The following is a 7484-nucleotide window of genomic DNA, read 5'->3' on the forward strand; positions in this document are numbered from 1 at the left end:
GGTCAGTGGTGGATAATGCCTTACAATGTTCTGTTTGTTAAAGCTGATAGACCCTTACCGCATGGTGCTGCTGAAGGGGTCAGTATTTGGGCCTTGATCCTGGGAAGCGATACTCAGATACACCTACTCTCAAATATACAATTTGGGTTGCGCAAGGAAAAAAGACGAATGATTACTCGATTGATACATAAGAATGCAAATGGAGTCAGTCTTAAAGTTAATGAAGAGAAATCGATCAAATCACTTACACCCCTTTTCAGCTGAGCCCCTCAATTGATATTAAAAATGATATGAAAGTAAACTATAGTTAAAAAGTTATTTGGGCTCGTCCGGGAATTGAACCCGGGACCTCTCGCACCCGAAGCGAGAATCATACCCCTAGACCAACGAGCCGGTACTGAGCCATTGGACGATTATAAAACAGTTCGCTTTTGATGAAGAGATCCTCTTTGAATCACCCGTTTCTTTATCTAAAGCTAAAAAAGGCCCAAACCAGTGAAGATGCAAGCCGCAGACGAAAAAGACGATTCAAACTTGGTATCCATTTAAAACACTGATTTACAGAGGAAAGTTACCGAAAAAAAATAAAGCCGCTGAAGCAAAATGAAAGGTGAGAAGAATGTGTGTAAAAAAACTTTTCGAGCCAATACGCGAACAAGTGAAGGTAATTAATTATGCTACTGTTGTTTTATTTATTTTGCTTGGTTTTTCCTGTGCCATTGAAAAGGACGCGATCGGGGAAAACTTCATCTACCCTTGTCGTGGGATACGAGGGGCGAATAAAATCTGTGCGGATAAGCCAATGCAGCGTTCTACACCGAATACGTGCAACCGGCAGAAAGTTAGGGTATTTTGGCGCGCCAAATGAGCCGAAAAAGTTAGCAAAATGAAAAGTTAAAAGCCATAAATAACTCGACCGAGAAATAGCGAGGAAATGTAGCACTTAATGAGATATGTTCGGGTGGATTGAAAAAATGAACAGTTTCGGAAAGAAACACCAAATATAACGATTTATCAAACTGTTCATTCTTTTCGACACGAGAAGAGTTAATGTTTGCTTTCATTTCGATGTTTCGCCATCTTGGCACTTCTCCCCCAAACACTTGTGTGCGCTGGCAAATATTTTCCGACGAAAACCCTCGGAGTGGACATTGCACTGTATTCCGCCTTTGGCTATTTGCTCCCCGCCACTTCCAGCTTATGACTCACTGAGGATTATTGCTGTTATCAAAAATTATGCTCCCCAGCCGTAGTCGCACCAGGATTTGAGGTGGAACTGTTGCACAAGAAACACAATTTGGCATTAGTGCGTAAATATTGAATAAGGAGAGATTGGCTTATGTTTTCTTTTTTTTTTCCCTCTCTCCGCTGCTGTTTGTTCGCAGCCATGGGGACAATTCCCCCGAGGGGGTTACCATGTTTTTCTTGGTCCGTGCTTTGCTACATCTTCGTTGGCGATCGGTGTGATCCCTGGGAACGTGATTGGATGGGGACTGACCAGAGAGCCCGGGCAATGAGTCGGTCCCATTCTCGCATTACATTTGATTTTGTTGTTTCGGATTGTCGCCGGAAGAAACGGGGCAAATGCGCTTTGTTTGTAGTTTTCCATTTGTCTCATTCAATCAACTGAAATCCCATCGATAAATAATTCAAATTTGATACGATTGATGATTGACCCAGACGGGAAGGTTAAGTGAAACGGTTGTTTGGATAGATGAATCGCTTTGAATTTGTTGATAAAAGCGTTTCAGTTTGGGCATTTGTTAATGTTTCGTTCCAGTACAGGGGAAATACTCTTGGATAAGAATCAAACTGTTCAAAATTATGCTCCCGTGCTAACGAAACGTTTCTCTAGATCTAGATTTCAATTCATGGCTCCCGTGAGAGAATTGTCTCCCGTCAGCAGCGTTGCCAATTATAATTTGAAAAAAATCAGGAAGAATGAAAATAAAAATCAGGAAGAAATCAGGATAGCTCATATTGGGTTGTCCGAAAAGCTCGTACCGTTTCACTTATAACGTACCGTTTTTCAGGAAAACAGCTTCACTTTTATAGACACATTTATTCAAGTTATTCATACTTGTTTTCTCGCCGAAAATAGTTCAATACATTTTTATGGCTATAGAGTTTTTCAGGAATCTTTCAATCGTTAAATTTTTTCCCCCAAATCTTACAACATCACCATAGTAATTTTCTAAGAAATGAATTTTTATAATTTCGTTCAATTCATCTTTCACACTTTGGAAAGAATCTTTACTCACCCAATGGTGAAAGTATATCAGTGAATGAATTGTTGATTTTTTTTATTTGGAAGTTTTTTGATTAGATTAGATATTTGTTCACTATAGTTTTACCATTAAAGTTGATTACTTTGAAACTGACGGACAAATGTTATATAAAACTAGCTGACCCGGTGAGTTTTGTCCCGTCCGTACATACATATCATACAAGGTAATGTTGTTCCTCGAACTTAATCTCATTTTATGGCTTAAATTCGTCTGAAAGTCAGTTTAATGAGATTATCTAGCACTATAAATTATGGCTAGACCGTCAGAGTCAAACACACAAATCGTGGTGAAAGGTGCACGTACACATTCCCGAAAAAACACACGATTTTGATTAGAAGCTTTCAGATTTTCTCAAAACGATGTACAATGTTTTATTGGCGGCTACTTGAAATTGTAATCTCTAGATTCCTCAAAATTTATCTAATGCCAACAATGTTTTCAGAAATTTCTACATAAACTTTTTTTAATAATAGAGAAACTTAGTATGAGCTATGACTATAATTATGTATGAAATCACGAACACATCAACCTCAAATACCACATCTTGTTCATACCGTTTTACGCATAATTGAATTTAAGGCAGTGCTCTAGTCTAGAAATTTATATGAATACAATCTGTACGCATCTCTCTATTGCATATTGTTAAATTTTTCTCTTACTAAAAAAATAGGAAACATAGAATGAACGACTCAAACAATATTTTTTTTCTTCAAACGGCCGCCGTTTTGTCAAATAACATGATAACGACATCTTTACTGATTCAAAATCTGTACGATTACTTTTGTATCAGATATTCAGAAGGGCTGGAATCGTGTACGCCATCGGCTTATAACTGTTCTAATTATGAATAATTTTTAATCTCCGTTTAATTTGTGTTTTATTGTTAAATAATAGACAAACAAATAATGCTATAAGGTATAATAAAAATATTCTTTGTTTTGTTTTCTCGGAGCTCGAAAAAACGTTCGAAATTCGTGCCTTCACACTAGAATAACCCCTTAATTTACTCTTTTTTGACAGAACATACCTTAAAAAAGTAAATCCTCGTTTGACAAGTATGATGTAGTTTTTCAAGTATGATTATGCGTAGAACCCTATCTTAAGTTATTTTTGATGCAAATTGAAAACTCCGCAATGTATAAAAACTTGGTCAACATTTGATGACTAAAACCTTCATTAAAAAATATTGCATCCTTATGCGGCATAATGTAGTTCCTCTAGGATCGTTAGGGCCATTTGAGAAGAGGTGCTTCGAGGATACACCAGACTGAAATTGTTTCTGCAAACATTAGAACTTGTTTTGGTATTTTCTTTTCAAAATCGATGCAAAAAATTGTAATATATTTTTTCTCAATAAATTAACCTTGTACAGAATTTATTGGAGTTTACGAAACTACTTCCGATTTGCGGTGCGATTATCATTTAATGAATTGTTCATCATCAAAGAAGAAGCGGTAGTTTTTCATTCAAACAGAGATAATTCTGTATGGAAAGGACCTAAAGGAACGATCTAGAAATCAAATGAAAGCTATTTGTAAAGCTTTATTGTATTTATTATTTACTTAGTTTGCGAAAAAATGTGTTAGTTTACAAAAAAATTGAAAAAGTAGAAAGAGAACGATTTTTTATTTCTCTCATATATTTTTGCCCACTACATTTACACACAAACATAAAAATGTGTTTCGACACGACAAATGTTAATTTATTTGCGACACTGTTCGGCGAGAAGCGGTTTAAATGCGCGACAAAAGGATTAGATCTTTGCGAGATAAAATACGAGAGATGCGTTTGGTTCGACAGATTTATTTCAAGTGTTCTTATCCTTCATGTTACAGCGTTATATAGGCTGACCGGTGGCTATCGACTCAACTGAATTAGGATATAATAAAGGTTCCCTTTGACTGGACAATCGAACTGGATATTGAATTTCTATGCACTATTGGATGCTGTGATAAAGGAGACTTAGAAATTCTACGCGCGGTTATTTGAAATTTGCCTTTTGACTATTCGGACGTTTGTCCGTTTGATTTATTGCCCCTTTTTGTTTTGGGGATTCAATCCTTTGCTAATGATTGACTCTTTAATAGTAGCCAAATAATTTATGGTTTTTTGTACCTTTTGGAATACTGATTGAAGCTGTATTGTGGATCTGAATATAAAGATTAAACAAAATGTGTTCGAAGAATATTCCAAAACTTGAAAATAACGCATCAGTATTTGTACATCTCATAACAGTTCGACTGAAAAGTTTATAAGGTAACACAGTAAAGCTATTTTTTTCTGCAATTTTATCATTCAACATAATTGCCTTCGAGGGTGATTCAGCGATTATAGCGATCTTGCAACTTTTCGATACCATTTTTATAGTACTCTTTCGTTTTTTTCCAAAATAGATTTCAGTTCCGGTAATCACTTTATCATCGGTCTTAAATTTCTTGCCAGCGAGTTTTCTTTTCAGATCTGCGAACAGAAAATAGTCGCTGGGCCAGATCTGGAGAATACGGTGGATGCGGAAGCAGGTCGAAGCCCAATTCATACAATTTTGCCAGAGATATGCAAAATTCGGATTTTTCCTTGTTTTCCACAATAACAAAAGTTGCTTCACTCTCAATGCTGTAACTCACGAATCAATCGACTGATTGATGTCAAAAGGCTTGGCCGGGTAAGGGAGTAAAAAGTGCTCCCAAACCAACTGTATGGCAAATATTGTATAGGATACTGAATAAGAAACTTTGGCGGTCTATTTGAACCCCTATCTGGTTTATCATAGGATCTATAGTGGAAAACGTACTTTTTGGTATATGTCACGTCATCCTCAAAAGTTTCGAGATAGAAATTAAAAAAAAAATACTGAACGTACATCTCACTAAGGTGCATCGATCAATATTTTCAAACAAATTCTTCATCAAAAAATCAAATATTAAAAAACAATTAAATTGATTTTTATTTTAATTTTAAATTATTTTTTTGGTTTCTGATATTCAGTACTACTCTAGTTTGTATTCAAATTTCTTCCTAGGTCTATTTTAGGTGTGTGTGATTTTTTTCAGAATTTTTAGAGAGTTTTCGCGATATAAAAAAATTATATATATTTTCGGGTATTCCGAAATTTTAAAAAAAATATTACTTTGAGACACACTTTTGCTCTAATTTTTATTTAAATGTATTCGTATGTGTTGTTTTTTCCACATGTAGCGTAATTTATTCTTGAAGTTTTAAGAGGAATGTGCGATAGAAAAAAATTGGCCTTTGGGCATTTTTAATTTATTTTGAATATAGAGACCCAGTACTGCTCTGATATTTATTTAAATTTTGTTTTTTATATGTCTAAATTTTGTCGGTGTATTTAGCGTTGTACAAACAATGCGTTGTACAAACAATTTTTTTTCTCATATCTTAAAATATATGAGATTATCTTTACATTGGATTTAGATGGTTTACCAAATTCATACGAATCAGCAGTACGATAGAGCTCTGTGCGAAAAAATAAAGTCCTTGTGGAAAAACAATTCGGATTAATGAGAAGAACACTTAAAAAAAACCCAAATTATTATTATTATTTTTTGTTTTAATCTTACAATTGAAAACCACGAATACTGGATTTCAAGAAAATAAAAATAATAATGCAGACGATGAAGGAAATGAAGCTTGTGTCTCGCAATGCTCCTAAAAATTCAGGAAAAAATTGCACCACATGTAGAAAAAAAGACACATACGAACGCATTTAAATAGAAATTAGAGCAGAAGTGGGTCTCAAAGTTATATTTTTTTCAAAATTTCGAAATGCCAGAAAATGTATAAAACTAGCTGTACCCTGCCACGCTTTGCTGTGGCATATTGTGGTTGCATGGTTGAGTTTAATTTATAATTTTTTTTTATGTTGTAACAACAATCCTAGATGTGTTTGGTTGTTTTGTATATTGTAGCATAGTTTGAGCTCAATCGGTTCCGTACTTTTCGAGTTTTTGACGCGTACACAAACGAACAGAACATTTTTATATATATAGAGATTGTTTTGTACCGCATATTCAATTTTTTTTAATATGAATTATTTAATATGAATTGATGAGAAAACAAGAAGTGGGTTATATCTGTGATATAACCGCAAGGTAGACGTAGGACTACCGTTGGCTCGGCAATCATTTATTTGAAATTGGATCTGAGTCAATTCTTAATGCATGAATTAATGAATATTTTGAAAGATTGCTGAAAGTTTTTCTTGTTGGTTTTTGAATGGATGAGTATAAGTATGGAATTGTTATTAACATAAAATTCAACTCTTTCGAACTTGTTGGTGGTCCCGAAACGAACCGATGGAATTTGAGTGGCCTTGTAAAAGCAACTGAAGATGTTTGATACATGATTCATTTTTGTTGTCGTGAGAATGACACAGGATTTTTCATGATCACTCCATACGCAGAATAGAAACTGAGGGTGCCATTTTACGGTGAAAACGGAATAAAGTCTATATAACCTTGCATAAAATTCATTTCGTTTTTATCGTGATGTGAAAATTTTTATGACTGTTCCATGCGCAAGCAGAACAGAAACTGATCCTATTGGCGATCTAACGTACAAATCTACACCTAACGGGTGTGTCACATCAAATTGCATCACGGAAAAAACGCTGTAGAAATTCGCCCAGTAGACCGATCCTTTTGAAAATTTTAGACAGTAAAATAAAAACTATTAAGGGGGTATTCTAGTGTAGAGACACGAATTTCGGACGTTTTTTCGAACTCCGTAAAAATAAAACAAAGAATATTTTTACTATCCATTATATCATTATTCGTTTATCTATCTTTCAACAATAAAACAAAAATAGGACGGAAAAAAAATATTCATAATTAGAATAGTTACATGCTGGTGAAGTGAGGGTGTTCAAAAAAAAGTTGTGCCATGGCGTACACGATTCCAGTCCTTCTGGTTATCTGAAACAAAAAAATCGAACAGATTCTGAATCAGTAAAGATGTCGCTATGGCATGAACCTCGGACAAGTCAAAAACATGGGTTTTAACAAAATGGCGGCCGTTTGAAAACAAAAATGCTGTTTAAAACTTTTTTTTGCGTTTACCGATTTTTTAAAAATAGTAAAATTAAAAAGTTATAATTTTTTATTGGTTCATGCGATAGAGAGATGTATGCAGATTATTTTCATATAAATTTGACATAAATCGGTTCAGTAGAACTTGAGA

At 34.6% G+C, this 7484-nt stretch overlaps 1 non-coding gene across 1 annotated transcript; it reads right to left on the reverse strand.

Moving 5' to 3' along the window:
• Positions 1-321: 321 nt before the first annotated feature.
• On the reverse strand, positions 322-393 carry Trnap-cgg (transfer RNA proline (anticodon CGG)). The gene has a single exon. It is a non-coding gene; the product is annotated as a tRNA-Pro (tRNA).
• Between the last annotated feature and the right edge of the window lie 7091 nt (positions 394-7484).

Source organism: Toxorhynchites rutilus, chromosome 3, assembly GCF_029784135.1.
Source record: "Toxorhynchites rutilus septentrionalis strain SRP chromosome 3, ASM2978413v1, whole genome shotgun sequence".
In the NCBI taxonomy this organism is placed as follows: domain Eukaryota; kingdom Metazoa; phylum Arthropoda; class Insecta; order Diptera; family Culicidae; genus Toxorhynchites; species Toxorhynchites rutilus.